This window comes from Schistocerca cancellata, chromosome 8 (assembly GCF_023864275.1).
Source record: "Schistocerca cancellata isolate TAMUIC-IGC-003103 chromosome 8, iqSchCanc2.1, whole genome shotgun sequence".
Taxonomy (NCBI): Eukaryota; Metazoa; Arthropoda; class Insecta; order Orthoptera; family Acrididae; genus Schistocerca; species Schistocerca cancellata.
In genome coordinates this window covers 530245602-530272016 of record NC_064633.1, presented here as the reverse complement: position 1 = coordinate 530272016, position 26415 = coordinate 530245602, and positions in this window count along the sequence as shown.

The following is a 26415-nucleotide window of genomic DNA, read 5'->3' as shown; positions in this document are numbered from 1 at the left end:
CAAAACAATATGATAATTGCTCGCCGTGACGTTGGATGCCGCCTGGTGACGTTGCGGGCAAGTGACGCGCTAACAAAAGTGTATAAATGGAGCAGGCACGGACGTGGGATCACCCTAGCGAAGATACGGCCTGCAAATAGGGAAATCCACTGAGATAAATGATTTTGACAAAGGGGAGATTACTAGTACGCAGGATCTGTGGCGAATATCTCAAAAGCCGGCCGGTGTGGCCGTGCGGTTCTGGGCGCTTCAGTCTGGAACCGCGTGACCGCTACGGTCGCAGGTTCGAACCCTGCTCGGGCATGGATGTGTGTGATGTCCTCAGGTTAGTTAGGTTTAAGTAGTTCTAAGTTCTAGGGGACTGATGACCACCGATGTTAAGTCCCATAGTGCTCAGAGCCATTTGTACCATTTGAATATCTCAAAAACGGCGAAGCTGGTTGAATACTCACGTGATGCTATGGTGTGCATCCACGGAAAGAGGTAGAGGGACAATAAAACTACCACTAGGCGCTAAATGGTTGGACGTCCACGACTCTCGACAGAAGGTGGGGTGCGGGGGCTTGTCTGCTCTGTAAAGTACGATACATGGTGATCTGTGGCATCTCTGACGAAAGGGCACAATGCTGGTGCATGCACAAGTGTTTCGAAGGACACCCTTCATCGTACGTTGGTGAACATGGAGCATTGCAGCAGACCACCCCTACGGGTTCACATGTTGACCAATTGATATTGTCAACCGCAATTGCAATGGGAACGGGATCATCGGGATCCGACCGTCGATCAATGGAAACTTGTCGGCTCTTTGGGTCAACCACATTTTTGCTTCACTAAGTCGATGGTCGTCTCCATAAACGCTGTCGTCGAAGTGAACAGCGGCTCGAAACGTGCCGCGCGCTACGGACGCAGGCTGGTGGGCCAGAACCTTGCTACTGTAGTTTGAGGAGCGTTGTAGTGAAACCGTTCTGAGTCGCTATCAGGCACCATCACCGCATACGCAAATCAGCGGCCCATTATATACGCGAATTAGATGATTTGTGCCTAGATATCTAAGGCTACATACGTCCAAAAACCTACCAACAAACTGCCGAGTTCTTGATACACATGAGATGTGTTTCGTTCCAAAGACGGGCAAATAATCTATTAAGCAGGTGGTCATAATGTTTTGGCTCATGGGTGTATATCCAGAATTAATAAATGTAGTGAAGTGTGGATTTCGCTAAACTATAATGGGCAATATTACGAATTTTCCGACGTTCGCAAGTAACTTTTATCGTTGACAGTTGTCGAACTACGACACCACATTTGTTTTTTTTTCTTTTCAAATGGAGCTATATAGATTTTTTTCTAGAATTTGAAAGAAGATTCTAAGGTGCTTTACCAACGTAATATTTATGCTACTTGATCAAACAGTGTCGAGATAAAAAAAACTCTCACGCCGTCAAGAGAAGAGTTCCACATACGTCTGTCCTATTACACCAAATTTAATGAAGCACCTAACTGAAGTACGGTTCGCGTGTCCGTTTCCTGCCTGTCATACCAAGTGGTCAGAATATTGACCTTGAACATTGCTGTAATTGCGGAGAAACGATGCTGCATAGTGAATTTTATCTGGAGTTAACGGCAGTATAGACCAGTGTTATAAGGCGTTTCACGCCTTCCGAAGTCATATTTGTTGCCTAATGGACCTCTTGTTTCAGTTTTTTCCACAGGCTAAAGTATAGAAGTGTTAAGTTTGGTGAGCGTACAGAGCATTTTGCCTTTCCTGAATGATCGTTCAAAATTCTCTGTAAAAATTCTGTTAAGTGTGTCTGTTCATTACATGGAAAGGGAGGAAAGTCGTGGCGACGTTTGTTTAAATATTCTTTGTATCATGAAATAAACTAAAACACGCAGTATGTTAGTAATAAAGATTTAACAAAGATTAACTAAAAAAAGATTATTCGAGAAACTGGATTTTACCTTATTTGATTTGCTTTCAGATAAATTGCCGCTTACATAAAATTTTCTTAAAAATGGTGATCGACGTTACACATTGCATGCCTCAACGCCACACGGGCCTAACGCTCGACGCGATAGTATGGAGTTCCACTGGGTACACCACACAATCACCTCTTGTTCCCAAAAAAAGAACTTTATAATTCTAACATGTATCGGCCGGCAGACTCCGGGGTCTCTGCGACATTATGTTTCGAATAAAATATCGCTTGTAACCCTAGCTGTCCTGGCCTGGCTCACATTCTGCAGTTTTCACACAGCTTTTATAAATTCCTTCACCAAAGAAGACTTAAATATTTCAGAACTCGAATCAAGAACAGCTGCCTACACGAGTAACTTAGAAGCAGATATCCTCGGAGTAGTGAAGGAACGTAAATCACGTAATAAAAGTAGTTCTTCCAGTCCAGATTCTAAACGAATTAGGTTCCTTTCGTTGTGTGCTGATGCAATGGTTCCGTACTTAGTAATCCTAAGCCACTGCTCACTCGACAAAAGATACATAGATAAGACTGGAAAGTTGCACAGGGTACACTAATATTCAAGAAAGGTAGTAGGAGTAATCCACTAAATTACAGGCCCATATCATTTAACGTCGATACCCTCCAGGGAAGCCGAGACTTGGATAGGCGCACCGGCCCCGCATCGAATCCGCCCAGCGGATTAACGACGTGGGCTGATATGGCCAGATAGCCTGGATGTGGTTTTTAGGCGGTTTCCCACATCCCACTAGGTGAATACCGGGCTGGTCCCCACGTTCTGCCTCAGTTACATGACTCACAGACATTTTAACACGTTCGCAATATTTCATGGCTTACACTAGACGCAGATAGCTGGGGTACACTACCTTCATCCCGGGGGGGAGTTCGGGGTGGCGGCGGGAATGGCATCTGGCCACTCTATGCAACTAACACTGCCAAATCCCTAATAACACGGCCGACCCCACGTTGGCGCGGGACAGGGCCCAAAGAAAGAAAGAAAATCATTTAACGTCGATATTCAACAGGATTTTGGAACATATATTGTGTTCAAACATTATGAATTAGCTCGAAGAGAGTGGTCTACTGACACACAGCGAACACGAATCTAGGCAATGACGTTCTTTTGAAATACTAATAGCTCTCTACTCACTCAAGGGATTGGATTCTCTATTTCTAGATCTCCAGAAGGCTTTTGACATCGTATATCAGAAGCGGCTTGTAACCAAACTGCCTGGTTGCGGAGTATCGTCTCAGTTATGGTACTGGATTCGTGATTTTCTGACAGAGAGGTCACACGTCGGTGTAATTGACGGAAAGTCATCGAGTAAAACAAGTAATCTCTGGTGTTCGCCAAGGTAATATTTAATCTATATAAACGATTTAGAGACAAAATGAACAGCCGTCTGAGGTTGTTTGCAGAAAGCTCATCAGAAGATTAAAACAAGTTGCAAAACGATTTAGAAAAGAAATCTGAGTGTGCGAATATTGGAAATCAGGCGTAAATAATGAAAAGCGTAAGGTCATACAAATGAGTGCTAAAAGGAATCCGTTAAACTTCGGTTACATGATAAATTAGTCAAATGTAAAGGTCGTAAATTCAACGAAATACCTAGGAATTACGATTGCGAACTGCTTGAACTGGAAAGAAGACACAGGAAATGTGTAAGGTTTAGATTTTTATATTGGTAATGCCACGTAGCGCTCTGTATGAAAATCACTGGCTATGCTGTGTGCAGTCTGTGGCTAGTTTGCATTGTTGTCTGCCATTGTAGAGGGGCAGCTGGATGTTAACAGCGCGTAGCGTTGCGCAGTTAGAGGTGAGCCGCCAGCAGTGGTGGATGTGTGGAAGGAAATGGCGGAGTTTTGAAATTACATATATTATGACTTTTGATGATATTAAGGTAAATACATTGTTTGTTCTCTATTAAAATCTTTCATTTGCTAACTATGCCTATCAGTAGTTAGTGCCTTCCGTAGTTTGAATGTTTTATTTAGCTGGCAGTAGTGGCGCTCGCTGTATTGCAGTAGTTCCAGTAACGAAGATTTTTGTGAGGTAAGCGATTTTTGAAAGGTATAGGTTAATGTTAGTCAGGGCCATTCTTTTGTAGGGATTATTGGAAGTCAGTTTGCGTTGCGCTAAAAATATTGTGTGTCAGGTTAAGCACAGTCTGTCAGGTTAAGCACAGTCTGTCAGGTTAAGCACAGTCTTGTATAATTGTTCAAAGGGGACGTTTTATAAATGTTATGGGGAAGGCGAACCAAAGACTGCGTTTTACTGCTAGGACAATTAGAAGATGCAACAAATCTACTAAACAGAGTGCGTACACTACGTTTGTCCGTCCTCTTTTGGAGTGAGATCCTTATCAGATAGGATTAACAGAGTATATCGAAAAAGTTCAGAGAAGAGCAGCACGGTTTGTATTATCGAGAAATGGGGGAGAGAGTGTCACGGACATGATACAGAATTTTTTATGAGAATCATTAATACAAAGACGTTTGTCGTTGCGGCGTGGCCTTCTCACAAAATTTTGATCGCCAGCTTTCTCCTCCGAATGCAAAAATATTTTGTTGACGCAGACCTACACAGGGAGAAACGATCATCATAATAAAATAAGGGAAATCAGAGATCACAGGGAAAGATATGATCGTTCGTTTTCTCCATGCACTGTTCGAGAGCGAAATGATAGAGAATTATTGTGAAGGTCGTTCGATGAACCATCTGCGTCGCACTTTAAGTGTCATTCGCAGGGTAGTCATGTAGATGTAGATGTACTCGAAATATCTGCTCATAACTGATGACCTTCGTCGCAGAAATGAAATAGCATGGGATAATGTACACGTATCCCTCAACCAAACGTAGTTATTCGATGCCCAGTCGCGTTAGAGCCATAGCTACTTCCAGAACCGTCGACTCTAACTGAACTAGATTTCACACCCTGAATGCACTAGGAGATCTCAACCCGCCAGGTTAGCCGAGCGCGCTAACGCGCTGCTTCCTGGACAGGGGAAGGCGCGCCGACCCCGGATCGAATCCGCCTTGCGGATTAGCGACGAGGGCCGGTGTGCCGGCCAGCCTGGTTGTGGTTTTTAGGCGGTTTTCCACATCCCCCTAGGTGAATACCGGGCTGGTCCCCCACGTCCCGCCTCAGTTACACGGCTCGCTGACATCTGAACACTTTCGCACTATTCCATGGATTACACTAGTCGCAGACAGTTGTGGTACACCAATTCCTTCCCGGGGGTGTACGGGGTGGCGGCAGGAAGGGCATCCGGCCACCCCTTCAACTAACATTGCCACATCCTATTAACCATGCCGACCCTGCGTATCCGCGGGAAAACCGGCATAAGCAAAAGAAAGAAGGAAAGATGCACGTAAAAGATCTACAGGTCTCATCATGTCTTCTCCCTGAGATACTGCACAGGCACAGGAAATAGAACTTCGTTACTTTCCTTCTTTAATGGTGTTGCAGCTTTACCAGGTAGCAGCGCGGTTCGGCACCCACGCTATTCCTCAGATTAGGGTTGGAGTGTCGACGTGACTGCGTCCGCCGACCGTCACTGAGGCGTTTCCGGCGTGTCGCAGCCTCCTGGCGGATTCGGGTTAACGCTACCGAGCGCCGTCGCCAGGTGGACACGGGTTCGCACTCGGCCGCAAAGTGCTTCTGCTGCGGCGTGCGCGGCCGCCGGGGGCCCGCCGCCTTTCACGCCGCGACACGTCGGTCTGGACTACCCCTGCCGGCCGGCACCGGGAAGCGTGCTCCATCACGGTCTGAGGGCCGGAGTTTCCCGTCTGACCTACACGGATAGCCAGGCATCCATCAACCATCTCGTCCCACATCCACTGTCGAACCGAGGTGAAGCGGCGCCGCTCTCGACAGTGAGTCCTACCGATTTACACTGGTCAGCCAAAACATTATGAATGCTGCCTACCGCAAAAATTAGATGCCGTCTTGGGGCGTTGCGGCTACGTAACGCGGTAACAAAAGTACATAAGCGGAGCAGACACGGAAGGGGCATCACCCTAGCGAAGGTACGGCCTGCAAATGGGGAAATCCATTGAGATAAGCGACTTCGACAAAGGGCAGATGAAAATGCCGTGTGGCTAGGGCCTCCCGTCGGGTAGACCTTTAGCCTGCTGCAAGTCTTTCGAGTTGACGCCACTTCGGCAGCTTGCTTGTCGATGGAGATGAAATGATGGTGATAAGGACAACGCAACACCCAGTCTCTGAGCGGAGAAAATCCCCGACCCAGCCGGGAATCTAACCCAGGCCCTTAGGTATGACATTCCGTCGTGCAGAACGCCCAGCTACACTCCTGGAAATTGAAATAAGAACACCGTGAATTCATTGTCCCAGAAAAGGGAAACTTTATTGACACATTCCTGGAGTCAGATACATCACATGATCACACTGACAGAACCACAGGCACATAGACACAGGCAACAGAGCATGCAGAATGTCGGCACTAGTACAGTGTATATACACCTTTCGCAGCAATGCAGGCTGCTATTCTCCCATGGAGACGATCGTAGAGATGCTGGATGTAGTCCTGTGGAACGGCTTGCCATGCCATTTCCACCTGGCGCCTCAGTTGGACCAGCGTTCGTGCTGGACGTGCAGACCGCGTGAGACGACGCTTCATCCAGTCCCAAACATGCTCAATGGGGGACAGATCCGGAGATCCTGCTGGCCAGGGTAGTTGACTCACACCTTCTAGAGCACGTTGGGTGGCACGGGATACATGCGGACGTGCATTGTCCTGTTGGAACAGCAAGTTCCCTTGCCGGTCTAGGAATGGTAGAACGATGGGTTCGATGACAGTTTGGATGTACCGTGCACTATTCAGTGTCCCCTCGACGATCACCAGTGGTGTACGGCCAGTGTAGGACATCGCTCCCCACACCATGATGCCGGGTGTTGGCCCTGTGTGCCTCGGTCGTATGCAGTCCTGATTGTGGCGCTCACCTGCACGGCGCCAAACACGCATACGACCATCATTGGCACCAAGGCAGAAGCGACTCTCATCGCTGAAGACGACACGTCTCCATTCGTCCCTCCATTGACGCCTGTCGCGACACCACTGGAGGCGGGCTGCACGATGTTGGGGCGTGAGCGGAAGACGGCCTAACGGTGTGCGGGACCGTAGCCCAGCTTCATGGAGACGGTTGCGAATGGTCCTCGCCGATACCCCAGGAGCAACAGTGTCCCTAATTTGCTGGGAAGTGGCGGTGCGGTCCCCTACGGCACTGCGTAGGATCCTACGGTCTTGGCGTGCATCCGTGCGTCGCTGCGGTCCGGTCCCAGGTCGACGGGCACGTGCACCTTCCGCCGACCACTGGCGACAACATCGATGTACTGTGGAGACTTCACGCCCCACGTGTTGAGCAATTCGGCGGTACGTCCACCCGGCCTCCCGCATGCCCACTATACGCCCTCGCTCAAAGTCCGTCAACTGCACATACGGTTCACGTCCACGCTGTCGCGGCATGCTACCAGTGTTAAAGACTGCGATGGAGCTCCGTATGCCACGGCAAACTGGCTGACACTAACGGCGGCGGTGCACAAATGCTGCGCAGCTAGCGCCATTCGACGGCCAACACCGCGGTTCCTGGTGTGTCCGCTGTGCCGTGCGTGTGATCATTGCTTGTACAGCCCTCTCGCAGTGTCCGGAGCAAGTATGGTGGGTCTGACACACCGGTGTCAATGTGTTCTTTTTTCCATTTCCAGGAGTGTACCAGGGGCGGACAAAGGGCAGATTATTATTGCGCAGAGCCTGTCTACGAATATCTCGAAAACGGCGAAGCTGGTCGAGTGTTTACGTACTACTGTAGTGAGCATCTACGGGAAGAGGTAGAACGGCGCTAAATGGTTGGACGTTCACGGCTCTTGTCAGAACGTGGGGGTCGGAGGCTTGTCTGCTCTGTGATAGATGTTGATCTGCGGCATCTCCGCCGAAAGAGGACAGTGCTGGAGCACAGACAAATGTTTCGGAGCACACTGTTCATCGTACTAGTTGCTCATGGGCTCCGTAGCAGGCCGTTTACGTATTCACGTTCCGTCCCAACGACATCGTCAATTACGATTGCATTGGGCACGGGACCGTCATGATTCGAGCGTCGAGCAATGGAAACGTGACGGCTCTCCGGATGAATCACATTTTTCGTACACTAGCTCAATGGTCGTTTCCACAAACGCCAAAATCAAGTCGCATGCAGTGCGACTACACTGCCATTCGAAGGCGCCACATTTGCTATTTTCCTCTCTTCCCCCTCCTTGCGGTCAAATAGTGTGGCGTGGCTGCTGGGGAAATGTGAAGTGAGACTGAGCACTTCGTACGCGAACCCACGCATCCAGCGATCCGATATCTGGCCACCCCTATAGTAGAATATTTTGTTTTAATTTTAGCCACAGATAAAAGTATAACCGTGTTAAATTTGGTGAGTGTGCAGACCATTTTGCATTTCCTGAATGTCCGCTACGGTGCTCTCCAAATTTTCTCTTCAGAACGTCTGTTATTACATGTGCGGAAAGGCAGAAAGATCCGTCAAGTTGGTACCACACTGGTCGCCTTATGTCCAGTGGGATATTCTGCAATAACTACGGAACAGAATGTCTCAGAAACTCGAGATGCTTCACTGTATGTAGGTCACCATCAATAAAAGTGGGACGAATCATGTCACTGTTGCCGGCCGGAGTGGCCGAGCGGTTCTAGGCGCTACAGTCTGGAACCGCGTGACCGCTACGGTCGCAGGTTCGAATCCTGCCTCGGGCATGGATGTGTGTGATGTCCTTAGGTTAGTTAGGTTTAAGTAGTTCTAAGTTCTAGGGGACTGATGACCTCAGAAGTTAAGTTCCATAGTGCTCAGAGCCATTTGAACCATGTCGCTGTTGAAAAAAAAGACACACTAAACGTTGTGTTTGAGAGAGCATGAGTTTTTAGCTGACGATTAATACATATTCCGAACATTGACATGCTTATGCTTAGTAAACGGTGATTGTTCCTCCAAAAAAATTGCGTTCATATGCCACATAAGTTTGAACTTTCCGAAGAAAATATTCGGAGAAATGTAACCAATTTTGTAAGTCACTGCCTGGAAGCTGTAGTTGCAGCGAAATGTGAAGTTGCCGAAACGCGATTGGAGGCAGTGGCTGCAGAACACTCGTGTAGTTGATCCCCTTCGAAATTCCCAGATGCCTCTAAGTGACATGTGCATTGTGTATCACTACTGCAAAAAATGTTAGTTTCATTTCTTTCATCACTTGCTTTTCTTTTTCTTTGGTACATTTTATTCCGCACACTTCCATTTTACAGAAGGTTTTCTTATAACGTTTGCAAAGACAGGTAGAGAATGATCAGCATACACCAGCACCACTGCTCCAATAGCTTAGTGACATGCGTCATAAACGGTATTAATTGTAACTGAGTTTCATGTACATTGCGAATGTCTCAGTAGCTCTACGGCCAAGTTATCTGATTTATCAGTAGCAGAATACTGACAGATGGGCTTCTAGCAGACTGGTGAATACAAGACCCGTAATTCAGTTCCGTGTTTGCTTGCATTTTGTATAACACTTCAGACTTTTGTTGTACCCCTTCTCCTTACCACCGTACAGTGGTTTGCGGCAGTATTATCTTGATACGATTTGATCATGTCCCATACATGTTAATTGCTTCAAATTCTCTTAGAAAATTCTATCAAATGCCACAGAAAAAGGTATATAGCTCCACTTGGGTAAAAAAATCTGGTGTCGTATTTCGGCGACTTATAGCGTATCAAGATAGTATCAGAGACGGCAGCGCCCCAAACCACTAAGCGGCCGTTACTTGCGAACGTCAGGCAATTCGCCATGTTGTCCCCTATAACTAAGCAATCTGTTCTATTCATTTTGGGTACGTTTGGGTGGCTCTTTCTTACTGACTCATCCTTTATGAAGGCAGAATTTTGTTCTTGCGTGAGTGTTGCAGAGTATGACTGATGAAACCTACGGCAGGAACGAAGCATGTGGAAAAATGCGTTTGGATGCATGCCAAAGGTACTAGTGCGGAGATCAAGTTTCTTCCCGAATCGCTTTTCCGCGTCCTCCCCTTGCTGCCAGCCCTGCGACGTAAATCTGGCGGGCACGATCTCAGAATCTCGCAGTCCACAACATGTTATACAGAGGTGGCGAAGGGCTGCCCACGCAGAAAGGAAGCGATGCCCTTACTTCTATATCAGCGCACAGCGCGCAATATTGCCCTGTAAATATTACGGTCGTATTGAGGAGGCTGCGTGGCTGCATCCAGTGCCAAGAATTTAATCTCAGTCGCTGAATACTGCCATGCGGAACAGGTCGCACCGGAATTCCGATACCTTGGAGTGAATCGGGCGCTGTCAGAAAACTGTGGAGGGAAACGGCGGTAAAATGTGTGTCTACTGGTTGTCTGGTAGTTTTTTGTATAGAGAGTCGGGGAATTGATCATATTTGCGCAATGATTTTTAAGAGTGTGGTAAATATTCGTACTGTTCGGCTTCCGTCCGCTTTTGATCGTATGATACTTGACGGCTCTAGGAGAGAGAGCAACGGAACTGCCACAGTTAGGGCTCGGTGTCTCACTTGTGACGCAGTCGCTGTGTCGGGCACTACCCGGTAACAAGTAGTTGGTGTGTGTGGGGGGGGGGGGGGGGGGGGGCTCTCTCGCAGCATACGCTCCGGCCCGTTTTTCGAGCTGTCGGAGTGTCGAATTGGTTTTTGAGATAGGAGCGACCATCGGGGAAAAATCTGAGAAAATTGTTAGCTGTTTAGCACCTCAGACTGATGTATCAGAAGAAAACCATCCATCCAGAAAGCTGTTCACACGCTCGAACTGAAAAGTTATGAAGTAACGGTGTAAGGTGTCGAAACTGCAACTATTTGCAAGATAATTCCAATCTCGAGCTGTTCTTTGAGTAGAAGAAGCAGGTTTTAGCATTTGGGATGGGAAGATACATTTCTGGTCAGAGACTGCCGCATCCCTAAGCTGCCACATTACAGCTACGGTGAGATTTCTTTTTCTTTTTATTTCCCTTGAAGGAGCCGTTACATAACGGGCTTTACTTTCACCCCACCAATCGTCGAGAGGAGGGATAGGGATATTTTCAATGGAGAGAGCAACCGCGAATCAGCGAGTCTCAACTCACCAATTATTAACACAATGAGGGATTTGTTTTAACAAGAAGGTCAAGAAGTCAAGAAAAGGACTCTTATTACAGGGAGGTGTTCTTAGGGATCTTAATAGATACGTAAAGGTTGAAAATTATTTGAACCGACAATTTCTGGGAGATTGCACGGGACATCGATACAGACATTTTTCTCTAGCGTCATATTTTCCTGTGAAGATTTTTTAAACTGGTACAAAGAGTTTTCTCTGGACGGGAACTGATTAAACCGACAAACCATGGTATTCTGTATGGTACACTGAAAACACTATTTCTAATGTGTCTTCCTGCTACGAACCATTTTACGGGACATCAAATCTTAATTACTGTAGACAAAAAGTAACGCAAGCAATTTTTAGTTCTTTACTACCAAGAGACAACAGCATAAACACAATTACATCAATTACTATAGAGGTTCAAAAATGCTTACATTGACTTATAAACGAAAGTTACACCTGCGTGACATGTACCGTCCAGCACTGTCAAACACTGCAGTACTGTCCGTAATTTCTCGTACTGCTGCTACTATCTGGGAAGATCCTCTTTTGATTCAACAGCAGTTTTGTAAACATCTCTCCCCACACCAAAAAAGTCCATAGCAGACTACAGTACAGGACCATCTCCACCAGTGCAGTTTTCTGAAAACTGTTGGCTCAAAAATCGACGTACAGGACGACTGAGATGTTTCGCAACCCCGTCATGCTGGGACCGCATGCCCTATCTTGTAGCGAGTGGCACGTCGTCGACCAATTCTAGCAATGCTCTGTCGAGAAAACCATAATAATGACTGCCATTTAAGGGCCTAGGTAGGAGATATGGCCCACTTAAGTCACCGACAACACCTGCCCACACTTTCAGGTAGAACCGCACTTGATGAGCGCGAGTAAATGTGGCAGTTGGAATAAACTCGTTCCAAATAAATGAATATTGTGGATGTAGAAGGCCCCGCCACTGTGTAGTAAGTACCAACTACATGTATTCACTCCAGATGTATCGCTCCATTAGTAAACATGTATTGTGCCGGGTCAAGACGAACAACTAAATGTGAATGGAAGAATCCTAAAGAAATGAAAATCCAAAAACAAATGAAGTAGGTTACAGTACACTTGCTCGCCCACTGCTTGAGTATTGCTCACCAGTGTGGCTACGGTTAAAAGAAGAGATAGAGAAGATCCAACAGAGAGCAGCGTGCTTCGTTACAGGATCATTTAGTAATCACGAAAGCATTACGGAGATGATAGATAAACTCCAGTGGAAGACTCTGCAGGAGAGACGCTCAGTAGCTCGGTACGGGCTTTTGTTGAAGTTTCGAGAACATACCTTCACCGACGAGTCGAGCAGTATATTGCTCCCTCCTACGTATATCTCGCGAAGAGACCATGAGGATAAAATCAGAGAGATTAGAGTCCACACAGAGGCATACCGACAATCTTTCTTTCCACGAACAATACGAGACTGGAGTAGAAGGGAGAACCGATAGAGGTACTCAAAGTACCCTCCGCCATACACCGTCAGGTGGCTTGCGGAGTATGGATGCAGATGTAGTGTAGAATTTAAAACAGCTACTACACTGAAGAATGAAGTATACCTCTACCGGTGTAACAAGAAAAGTTAAGACAACAAATTAGTCATTACAAATGAAGAATGATGCCCTCTAGCGGATTAAATAATTAGAGGAAAATATTCCTTCTCGTGTCCCGTGCACGCTTCCAGAGTCTGTCAATTTAAGTAACTTGCACTCTGTGTGTATCTAATATTTTGAAACAATAATAATTTTGCTCCAAGACTGAATTTTCACTCTTCAGGATACTGTATGCTGATTTAAAACCTCCTGCCACATTAAAACTATGTGCCGATCCGGGCCTCCAGTGGTTCAGTAACTATCTGCTCAAAGTAATTTTCCGACAAGACATCCAGAAAAATGCCACACAATTCCCTGTCTCTGACACCAAATTTGATGGCAAGACATTCCCAATCTATATCTAGCAAGTTGAAGTCACCCTCTATTATAACACCATCATAAGGAAAATTATCAACAATAGTCCGCAAGTTCTGTGTGAAGCGCTTTACCGCTAGAGCTCCTGAACCAGGTGGTCTATAAAAGCATACCATTACCGTTGACCGATATTTGCTACTTAACTTGACCCACATTAATCCACAATCGAAATACGTGATAAGCTCTCTAGGTTTTATTGAATTCTTTACTGCAATGAACACGTCGTCACCATTGGCTACTAACCTATCCTTACATTAAATATTCTTAATTTGCAGTCGTTAAAGACAAGAAAAAATGATAATTAGTGTATCATAAATATTTTTAACGAGTCAAATGTTGTTCGACGCGAAAAAGTTGTGCATCTCACCCTCTACCTAGGGTCGCGAACAAAAGACTGAAGACAGTGCGCAGCTTGATATGACACGTTAGTGTTCCGCTACGACGTACTGAAACGTCCCCTTAGAAAAATTATACAAGACTGTGCTTAAACTGACTCACAATATTTTTTAGCGGAACGTAATCTGACTTTCAGAAATCCCTACAAAGGAATGGCCCTGACTAACATTAACCTGTACCTTTCACAAATCACTTACCTCACCAAAAATCCTCGTTACTCGAACTACTGCAATACAGCGAGCGCCACTACTGCCAGCTAGATAAAAGATTCAAACTACTGAAGGCAATAACTACTGATAGGCATAGTTAGCAAATGAAAGATTTTAATAGAGAACAAACAATGTATTTACCTTAATAATCATAATATATATGCCATCCAGTCTTACAAATTTCAAATCTCCGCCATTTCTCTCCCCACATCCACCACAGCTGGCGGCTCACCTCCAGCTGCGCAACGCTACGCGCTGTTCACATCCAGCTGCCGCTGCCCAACACTACAGTGGCAGACAACAATGCAAACTAGCCACAGACTGCACACAGCACAGCCAGTGATTTTCATACAGAGAGCGCTACGTGGCGGCGGCGTTACCAATATAAGAACCTAAACAGCCTACTTACATAGGCCCCATGCTCCCCACAAAAAATTTTACAAATTGTTTTGGGCACTGGGTTCTTCAAGGCTGCATAGAAATCCACTAATTCTGTGTGCAATTTCTTTTACTAATGAGACTTTGTGAAAAAAAACTGTAATTACTATTATGATGAATGATCAGGACTATCTTTATGGACTATGAGAAAATTTTAGCTTTTGACCAACATTGTGTCAATAAGTGTGTGCATTTGATATCTTTGTTTTTGTAATTATGAAAAATTTTATCAAATGATTATTGTCCACTGACCAAAACAATTTGTAAAATTTTTTGTGGGGAGCATGGGGGCTATGTAAGTAGGCTGTTTAGGTTCTAATATTGGTAACGCCGCTGCCACGTAGCGCTCTCTGTATGAAAATCACTGGCTGCGCTGTGTGCAGTCTGTGGCTAGTTTGCATTGTTATCTGCCATTGTAGTGTTGGGCAGCGGCAGCTGGATGTTAACAACGCGTAGCATTGCGCAGTTGGAGGTGAGCCGCCAGCAGTGGTGGATGTGGGGAGAGAAATGGCGGAGATTTGAAATTTGTAAGACTGGATGGCATATATATTATGATTATTAAGGTAAATACATTGTTTGTTCTCTATTAAAATCTTTCATTTGCTAACTATGCCTATCAGTAGTTAGTGCCTTCAGTAGTTTGAATCTTTTATCCAGCTGGAAGTAGTGGCGCTCGCTGTATTGCAGTAGTTCGAGTAACGAAGATTTTTGGTGAGGTAAGTGATTTGTGAAAGGTACAGGTTAATGTTAGTCAGGGCCATTCCTTTGTAGGGATTTCTGAAAGTCAGACTACGTTGCGCTAAAAAATATTGTGTGTCAGTTTAAGCACATTCATGTATAATTTTTCTAAGGGGACGTTTCAGTACGAGCACACAATGCCGGAAGAAGATGAGGAAAACCTGTCGTAGCAGAGACGGGAGGACGTCAGTGTCTTGGAAGAGAGCGTTGTCACCTGCAGTGGCGTACCTCGCGCGCCGTGTGAGATTCACCTCGCGCAGTGGCCGACCCGCACTTGAAATTGACTGCTCCTAATGCCGCGGCGCCGAGCTTCTGCTGCCGTCACAGTCGCACCCAACCTCTGGCATTTGGCCTGTGTTTGCTGTCTCGTAACGCAGCAACTGTTCGATGACGTAAGCTATTTACTCCCCGGGTGGACAATGTCGACACCGGAAAAACATTCTCGAACTAACGACAGTTTTTGTTTCTCTTATGACGAACTGTTCACTTCTAGTATAAAGACGTGTCCTTTCAGACTTTTCTTTGAAAGCTGCCTCCAGTTGAATACTGACTCGTTTTTCACAGCACTACTTGTTCACTGCCTATCACTTTGGCTTTCATACATGATTTGCTCCAGAGGAAGTGGTACATGCACTCACAAATGAAATGCTGGCAGAGGTAAGCAACTAAACTATCTACGTCTCCATACATATCTACACGCTGATGTACAGTGTGTAACGGCAGAAATGCATGTCCTCCTATTTCCATCTATTGTACTATAATTTTTTTTCCTTATTTTGTTACCTGAAGATATGACATTTCTGTGTATTTATATATTGTAATTGTTTTACTCGATGTATAATTGGTTTGTTTTGTAAATACTATTTGTATTTTTACGCTGGGTCTTGCCTAGGGAGAACTATGCTATCGAACGATTACATCGATAGGTCGTGTGAAGAACCAAAGTGTGTAGGATCTTTGGTGGCTGGAGGAGGGCGGTGGAGCAGGTGTGTTGTGTGACGCTCCCGCGAGTTGCCGCGCTTTCGGGATTTGGCAGCATGTAATTGCGCTCGACTTGCTATGATAGTTTCTGACACGGTGTCGCGGACGGGAAGCATTAGCTGGCGCACGTCAAGAGCCCGTTTTGCCTGCTGACCCTGTCGAGAAGAAGGCGCGCCAACATCCAGCATCTGCAACAGCGACGGCCGACAATGAGTGACTGTCGCCATCTCCCCGATCGACGACTGCAAACCTTCAATCAAGCAACAAGGAAGACTAAAAGCACGCAAAGTTTTAGAACTGTATGGCAGACCTCAGCTTTTCAAACTGTTGCCTCACAAAATACAGCAACTTAGCATGAACCTTTGTTGCTCATTGTCCCAATTGCATTACCAAGCAGGGTCCCTTCCTTTTCTGGAATGAACCCGAGTGTCGTCGAAATTCATACGCCAGCATTAAAGTAATATCATTCCATTTCACTGCTTTAATTCCAAAGTTCAGTTAAAGTATTCATAGCTGGCTACAATATTTAGATTACACAAGCACAAATTAAGAGTGCGAGTTTTGTTACCATATTTTAGCTTACCTGTGACTGCAGCTCAGCTTGCTACGTACTAAATTTTACTATTGTTAATTGTTCAGAATCATTTAATTCAAGTTGAAAGTAAAAATCTCTTATTTCTAAATTGCGTAGATTCAAGTAGCTTTTGAAATGATTGTTGAGGTAGCCCAAGACTAACCTTATTTTATTGAATTTCGTAGTGCTTCAGAAACAAAGTTCACTATTAATTTCAGTCACTAAATTAACTTTCAATTTTCCGGTTTTATTAATTCTTTTGCTAAATTAGGTCAGAGTGTAGCGAAATTTATTACTTCTGACAAACATTGAGTTTTCACACAACACGTGTTAACCTTCAGTTGGCACGCTTTTAGTGCTAATTATATGTGCATTACTCTTTCATTTTCAGTTATTATAGTAGTTGTCCATAGGACTGGCGACCGTAATTTTCCCCAAATCTCATATATCTAATTAGCGCCAGTTAGTTGTTAACGTAACGACCGCACATTTACTTTCTTTATTAACTTTACCCCTTTTCAAAATTAATTTCCACCAGTTTAATTTACATTTTTCCTTTCAATTTAGATGTAATCCTTTCCTCCCTCTTTACCGACAAATTGACTTCGGTGACGAATGCTTTTCCCAAATTTCCATTAGGTACACTCGGTTTAATTTTTCACTGTCATTAAGGTCTATAAGTGAGGGGGAGGTTACACGTGCATGTCCTAGTGTAATTGGATCGCTAGTCACTTCCAACCCCGTTTCACTCGCACAAGAAACGAGGTAAATATTATTGCTCCCTCTTTACCGACAAATTAACTTCGGTGACGAATGCTTTTCCCAAATTTCCATTAGGTACACTCGGTTTAATTTTTCACTGTCATTAAGGTCTATAAGTGAGGGGGAGGTTACACGTGCATGTCCTAGTGTAATTGGATCGCTAGTCACTTCCAACCCCGTTTCACTCGCACAAGAAACGAGGTAAATATTATTGCTAGCATCCTTCCCCACGATACGTAGTCTACCGGAGTCACTGCAGTCCTTACGAGACGTGAACGCTGGAGACACGTGAATCGTACTGCAGTCTGTCGTATATCGCGCAAGCCTGAACGTACTCGACAATGTTTCGCGAAAATGCCGTCTTCCTCCACCCCAGGACTCCCATCTAAGCTCACTTCCGTAACTCACGGCGCAGAACGAACCGGCCGGTAATAACCCTAGCTACACGCCTCTGAATCATTTCACTGTCTTCCCTTAATTTGAACTTGTGGCGAACTCAAACACTTGAGCAGCACTCAGGAATGGGTCGCACGAACGATCTGTACTTCACCTTCTTTCAACATCTACGTCTACGTACAAATTCCGCAAGCCAGCCGGCCGTGGTGACCGACCGGTTCTAGGCCGTTCAGTCCGGAACCGCGCGACTGCTACGATCGCAGGTTCGAATCCTGCCTCGATCATGGATGTGTGTGATGTCCTTAGGTTAGTTAGGTTTGAGTAGTTCTAAGTTCTAGGGGACTGATGGCCTCAGATGTTAAGTCCCATAGAGCTCAGGGCTATTTGAACCATTTGAACCGCAAGTCACCATACGGTGCCTGGTGGAGTGTACCTTGTACCACGACTTGTGATTCCTTTTCCCGTTCCCTAACAATTGAAGCGAGAGCGAAACAGCTCCATACGAGTCCTAATTTCTCCTCGTTTTGTCTTATCTTTGCTGTCTTCACTGGAAATGTACGTTGGCGGCATTAGAATAGTTCTGCAGTCCGTCACAAATGCCGGTTTTCTAAATTTTTTATATAGTGGTTCGGAAAAATAAAGTGGTCTTCCCTTCAGGGATTGCCATATAATTTCACGAAGCATCTCGGTAACACTCGCGTGTTGATCGAACTTACCGGTAATTAAAGTAGCAGCATGCTTGGATGTCTTCCTGGTGGGGATCCCAAACACTCGTGTAATACTCGAGGCTGGATCACACTAGTGTTGTATAGGCGGGGTCCTTTACAGATGGACCACATTTTCCCAAAACTCTCCCAACAAACCGAAGTCGACCACTCGCCTTCCCTACTACAGTCCTTACATGCTCGTCCCATTTCATATCGGTTTCTAACATTACGCCCAAATATTTAATAGACGTGACCGTGTCAAGCAGTAGTAGTGGAGACGAGTACTGTATTAGTATTCATTACAGCGTTGTTTTCCTACTCATCCATGTTAAATTACATATTCCTGCATTTAGATCAAGCAGCCGATCACTACATCAAATATAAATTCTGTCGAAATCACTTTGTACCTTCCTACAGTCACTCAACGACGAAACTTTCCCGTACACTATGGCGTCATTAGCAAAGTCACAGATTGCTGCTCACCTTATGCGTCAAGTAGTTTGTGTATCATACATGTTGTGTCTCCAGTCAAGATTCCTTTTTCTCAACACATATTAATAGCCAGAGGACAAACATTTTTATGATTTCTAAGATTGCATGCCGATTTTGCATTAAAGTTACTATTTGTGGAAATTCTTAACATAAGAGTCTTTTCACTGTCATGCGCAAAAGTGTATCATGGATTCCCAGCTTTTTACCTAAATTGTATGATGTTGACCTATTAATCACGAATAAGAGACTCTCTTTTCATATTATTTTACTAGAAGTACCGTTTTATCAGTTTTAAATTACGTATTAATTCGATAATTTGAATACAGCATTGTCATAGATAATAACCGTGACCACTGCGGTAGTTCAGTATTTCTGCCCGCCGCACAAGTTGGGTTTACTAAACGAATATACTTTCAGAAACGACAAACGTATTTGTGATTGTCACGAACTACCCTTATCCCAACGACTACACTTATTCCATATACTGTCGTTATTTACAGCTATAAAAGTGCGAGAGCTTCGGACTGGTCCCCTGTTTACAATTAATGCCCAACTGATGGGCACCAGGAAAATACCACCGATAAAATTAAAACCATCTTTTCCAAGCATGACTTTCAAATTGACAAGAAGTCAGTTGCCATTTAAAATTTCGTTTGCGATCCCTATAAAGATGTCGCAGGGACAATTGTTTCAAAGAAGAGGGTGTATTTACCGAAATCCATGGACAGTTGGATGTAGCCTCAAAAAACATTTTTGTATCCCTAAAGGAAATTGAAAAACAAGAAGTACACGAAGATTCCCTTCTTGCATCAAATACCTTTTACAGCGAATATTGTAATACTGTAAGGACTTTTAATCAAAATTTTGTATACGGAAATGTATATACAAGGATGTATCATAAATTCGTGTTTATTATTTCACGACGTTCGGTTCACATTTAAAGACTTTTTTCTGCTTTCCCACAACTGTCCGTATCCCAATCACTACATTTTTTTCCAAACACTGTCATTGTTTAAAACTATAAAAGTGCGAAAGTTTCGCACGGGTTCCCTTGTATAGAGATTAAGAGCAGTCCTATCACATTTCCGTGGGGCGGTTGTGACGACACCCTTGACTCTGGCGAACAGTCGCCGTCCAGGATGACAACACAATGTATACTGTCACTTAAGAAGTCTTCGAGCCACTCACTTATCCGACAACCGCTTTCGTATGCTCGCTTCTTCATTAACAGACTGCAGCGAGAAACTGTGTCTAACGCGTTCCGGAAATCTAGAAATGGGGAATCTACCTGTTGCCCTTTGTAGCTGCAATTGTCTAATTGGAAGGTAGCAATGGGAGAAAAGTGTGACAGATTACTGAAAGACGTGCAGACGAACAATGGTCGTTGCAGGGGCTTGTAGCTGATCCTGTATATGAATAAATGTGACATATTACTGATAAATTGGTGAGGCACTCCACTGCCTTTCGATTACGCTACTGGCTAAACCACTCGAAACAACAACAAATTATAAGAAAAGTAGGTGCAAACCTGAGATTAAACAGAATAACTTAAACACTAGAACAGCAGAAGTAGTCAAAACGACCCCAGACACACTTTTTCCCTTCATTGTCATATCAATTTCATTTACCTCGTTAATGAAATCATATGAATTCTCCTAATTTTTATCCTCTCTACGAAGATTTATTAGGATTTACAAAATTTGTATTTTCTTCGACATTTCATTCGATATACCTAGAACGGCGGAAGGGGTCAATTTGACGCCACTGTAATTTCTCTTCTGAATATTTGTAAATCATTCAACAATGACACGGTAACAGTCAGCAGTCGTGCAGAGCCATTGCTGCTCATTGTTGCAACTTGGCACGTATAAATTCCAATCTACCGCAATTTATATTGTGTCGTTCAGCTGTAGTCTTTGTTCGTGAAACACGTTTTCGAACATGTATCATCAGCGTGGATGTTCTGATGAAGAATTGTTGCATCTCTTAGGGAATTCCGAAATTGACTTCACTGATGAAGATGATTATTATGTACCCAAGACAGGCGAAGATGAAAACATTGTGAACGAGGAGCGATTAGTGGAAGGGGATTCATATGCTGATTTACCCCAATCATCATCACTTTCATCACAACAGGCACAGTTGGAAGTATCTATAAAGATGGTTGCAAGCGATGGAACCGTGTAGGTGACTGGAAATTATTCATCTTCTGAAAGTAGGTCAGCTGTGATCGTTCTGAAGGAGAGAAGGTCCTACTGATTACGCTTACCAAAGAGTTAGACGACTGCCACCAGTGCATACCGTCTAATTTTTGACGAAGCATTGCTACATCTCATTAAGAAATACACAGAATCAGATGCTCTAAAAGTACTAAAAACAATGACTGGACTGTGTCACATGAGGAACAGGAAAAACTGATAATCATAATGTATGCCTGGTGTGTCATTTTTGCAAAGGGTATGTCTGTGGACGATCTCTGGCCGCACTTTTGGGGGCCTACTTTTATCAAGGGCATTATGCCACGGGACAGATTTCACGAACTTCTCGGATTTCTGCGTTTCGATGAAAAATCAAACCGAGCTGAACTCCTGGCAACCAAAAAATTCGGCCTTGTATCTAAAATTTGGGGAAAGTTAATTGAAAACAGTATTCGCTCGTACCGTCCTGAAGAAAGTATAACCACTGACGAGCAACTATTACCAAACAAAACAAGATGCACGTTCACACAGTTCGTAACCATAAAACCAGACAAATACATCTCTTATTCCGGCTGCCTGACGACGTAATGACAAAGTATATATGTAATTCTTTCCCGTACCTTGGCAAAGAGAATACTCATAGAGAGAAGCAACCACTCGGAGATAACGACGTTCTGCGTCTCAAGGACCCCTTTGTAAAACAATGAAGATATGTGACGACGGGCAACTTCTTTACGTCTCTTCAACTCGGTAAGAAACTCGAAGAAATCAAAACTTCATCAGTTGGAACAATGAACAGGATCCGTCATGAAATTCCCGATTAGGTAAGGAAGCCCAATGCTGAAATACATACCACCACCATCTTGCACCGTAATGGCAACATAGATCGCACCATGACTGTATACCAAGGAAAGGAGAATAAAAACGTCGTTCTTCCGAGTACACTGAATGCTGAAGTAACAATAAGCAAGGAAGGAAAGAAGAAACCTGAAACCATAAGATACTACAGTGCAACTAAGTATGGAGTGGACGTGGTTGATAATATGACCTGTCTACATACTACAAAGGTTGCACTTGCGAGATGGCCATTGCATGTGTTCTACAACAGCGTGGACATGGTGGCATGAGTCATCTACAACAAAGTGATGAGCAAGAAATTGGAAAGTAAGTAGTTCATACCAAAGGTGTCGAATGAAGTAAAGGGATGGAAAGAGGGAGAAGAGCTGGCAAAGAAAGATGAATATTGGACCGAAATCACCTTGAAAGCAGAGGAGGTGCCAAATCAGTGTCTGCAAAGGCAACATAATCAGCGAAGACTGTGTAAAATGTCACAAAGCTGTGGGCAGAAAATGTATGGGTAAAAAAGAAATCACCTATGCTAAGGGCGTTGTAACGCCGGAAATGCATATCCTCCTATTCCCATCTATTGTACTGTAATTTTTTCCTTGTTTTGTTACCTCAAGATATGACATTTCTGTCTCTTTATATATTGTAATTGTTTTACTGTTTGTATATATATATATTTATGCATTTATGTTGGTTTGTTTCGTAAATATTATTTGTACTTTTACGCTGGGTCTTGCCTAGGGAAAACTGCTGTCGAACGATTACATCGATAGGTCGTGTGAAGAATTAAAGTGTGTAGGATCTTTGGTGGTGTGAACTCTGCCGCGTGGAGCGCGGGCTGAGGAAAGGGGTCTGGCGGGAGTAGCGAGTGGAGCAGGTGTGTTGTGTGACGCTCCCGCGAGTTGCCGCGCTTTCGGGGTTTGGCAGCATGTAATTGCGCTCGACTTGCGATGATAGTTTCTGACATGGTGTCGCGGACGGGAAACATTAACTAGCGCACATCAAGAGCCCGTTTCGTCTGGTGACCGTGTCGAGAAGAAGGCGCGCCAACATCCAGCTTCTGCAACAGCGACGGCCGACAATGAGTGACTGTCGCCACCTCCTCGATCGACGGCTTCAAACCTTCAATCAACCATCAAGGAAGACTGGAAGCAAGTAAAGTTTTAGAACTGTATGGCAGACCTCAGCTTTTCAAACTGTACCATTTTCGTAACTATAATAACAGCAACTTAGCATGAACCTTTGTTGCTCATTGTCCCAATTGCATTACCAAGCAGGGTCCCTTCCTTTTCCGAAATGAACCCGAGTGCCGTTGAAATTTAAACGCCAGCACTAAAGTAATATAGCTAATTCTATTTCACTGCTTTAATTTCAAAGTTCAGTTAGCTGGCTACAATATTCAGATTACACAAGCACAAATTAAGAGTGCGAGTTTTGTTATCGTATTTTAGCTTACCTGTGACTGCAGCTCAGCTTGGCACGTACTAAATTTTACTATTGTTAATTGTTCAGAATCATTTAATTCAAGTTCAAAGTTAAATCTCTTATTTCCAAATTGCGTAGATTCAAGTAGTTTTTTGAAATGATTGTTGAGGTAGTCCAAGACTAACCGTATTTTACTGAATTTCGATGTGCTTCAGAAAGAAAGCTCACTATTAACTTCAGTCACTAAATTAACTTTCGATTTTCCGGTTTTATTAATTCTTTTGCTAAATTAAGTCAGGGTGTAGCGAAATTTATTACTTCTGACAAACTTTCAGTTTTCACACTACACGTGTCAACCTTCAGTTGTCACGCTTCTAGTGCTAGTTATATGTGTAATAACCTTTCTTTTTCAGTTACTATAGTAATTGTCCTTAGGACTGGCGACCGTGATTTCCCCCAAATCTCAAATACCTAATTACCGCTAGTTAATTGTTAACGTAACGGCTGCACATTTACTTTCTTTATTAACTTTACCCCTTTTCAAAATTAATTTCCACCAGTTTCATTAGCACATTTCCTTTCATTTAGATGTAACCCTTTCCTCCCTCTTTACCGACAAGTTAACTTCGGTGACGATTGCTTTTCCAAAACTCCCATTAGGTACACGCGGTTTCATTTTTCACTGTCATTAAGGTCGGAAAGTGAGGGGGAGGTTACAGCGTCTAGCAGATTCCAATGACCTGAGTGAAAATTAATTCAAAATATTGTATAGAACACATACGAAAGTAATATGGATCAAATATACTAAATGTGTTCAGAAGATTGTACATATAGTTAATACATGAAAACCTACATTTTAGGTAACTTATTAGCATTTGCAACATCAAATTTGTAAGCTACAATTTGTAAGATATTTTGTTGTTGAAATAAATAAGTAATTATTAATTACCATGTTAAATAATTATTCTGATTACTAGAAAAAGTTATGGATTAACAAACACTAAAACAATGCACCTGTTAAAGACAATATGAAAATATTTTATGTTGTGTCAAAATGGATCCTTTCCACCGTTCTAGGAATTCAGAAACTCCGCCGTTCTAGATTCAAGGAAATGAAATTCATCCGCGGAAGAAGTAGTCCACACAAACTCTAGCGGCAGCCACTGAGAGAGAGAGACGTTGTGCATCACGGTGAGGTCTATTGTTGACATTCCAAGGCCGGCCGGTGTGGCCCTGCGGTTCTAGGCGCTTCAGTTTGGAACCGCGTGACCGCTACGGTCGCACGTTCGAATCCTGCCTCGGGCATGGATGTGTGTGATGTCCTTAGGTTAGTTAGGTTTTAGTAGTTCTAAGTTCTAACCTCAGAAGTTAAGTCCCATAGTGTTCAGAGTACCTTTTTTTTTTTTTTGGACATTCCAAAATATTGTCTTCCCGGAAGACGCGGGCAACGTTTTACAACCTCTCAAATACTTCTCGAGAAATGGCCAAATGACAAAACCAGAGGAATTAGACTTAATACGGACTCAGCGTTAGGTGACCTGCGTAGTATTAGCACTATATTTTCTCAAAACTCTGCCAACGAACCATAAATGGCCATGCTACTTCCCTGCAACTGATCTTATCTGATTGTCCAATTTCGTTCCGTTTATCCCCATTTAATGCAAGTTATCATCCATTGCACCTTACAGTAATTCAACAACAGCACTTTTCCCTAGACAAAAGCGTCATCCACAAACTGTCTAAGTTTGACGACCAAACTATCCAACAGCTCGTTTATTAACACGGAAGAGTGGCCACAGCATTTTGTGTTTATATACTGCGTTATATATCCAAGGCCTTCGGATGTGTGGATCGTTATTAACCCTTCTTAGAAAACTAAACACTATAGCCACGGCCGGCCGGTGTGGCCGTGCGGTTCTAGGCGCTCCAGTCTGGAACCGCGCGACCGCTACGGTCGCAGGTTCGAATCCTGCCTCGGTCATGGATGTGTATGATCTCCTTAGGTTAGTTAGGTTTAAGTAGTTCTAAGTTCTAGGGGACTGATGACCACAGATGTTAAGTCCCATAGTGCTCAGAGCCATTTTTTGAACTATAGCCATCTTTATGGATCCTTCCGTCACTACTTCGTAGAAGATTTCATATTTGGGCCATCGCCAGGAAATAACCGCGTGTAGAAAAACAAACATTAGAAACAAACTCTGATTTTACTGTTATCCCACCGTGCGGAGTACTGGCCCTTTTTAATTTGAGCCATTATCTATGGAGCTGGTCATTGTCACCAGCATGGACGCGAGTATGCCGAAAACCGTAAGAGCAACCGGACACCGTCGTATCGTAATGTAAATCGCGTTCTGCGAAATCCAGTATTGTTTCTACTAATGTTCCTCTGCAATGTTGTTTCTGTATTACGAGGTGCATTAAAGTTCTAGGCCCTCCGATTTTTTTTTTCCGGACTGGAAAGAGATAGAAACATGCACATTGTTTGAAAATGAGGCCGCGTTCATTGTCAATACGTCCCAGAGATGGCAGAACCATACGGCAGATGGAAATTTACCGCCAGCGGCGAGAATGAGAACTGTTTTAAATACTTAAAATGGCGACGTTTTCCTTACCTGAACAGCGTGCAATCATTCGTTTTCTGAATTTGCGTTGTGTGAAACCAATTGAAATTCATCGACAGTTGAAGGAGACATGTGGTGATGGAGTTATGGATGTGTCAAAAGTGCGTTCGTGGGTGCGACAGTTTAATGAAGGCAGACCATCGTGTGCCAACAAACCGAAACAACCTCGGTCTGACGACATGATCGAGAAAGTGGAGATAATTGTTTTGGGGGATCGCCGAACGACTGTTGAACAGATCGCCTCCAGAGTTGGCATTTCTGTGGGTTCTGTGCACACAATCCTGCATGACGACATGAAAATGCGCAAAGTGTCATCCAGGTGGGTGCCACGAATGCTGACGGACGACCACATGGCTGCCTGTGTGGCATGTTGCCAAGCAATGTTGACGCGCAACGACAGCATGAATGGGACTTTCTTTTCGTCGGTTGTGACAATGGATGAGACGCGGATGCCATTTTTCATTCCAGAAACAAAGCACCAGTCA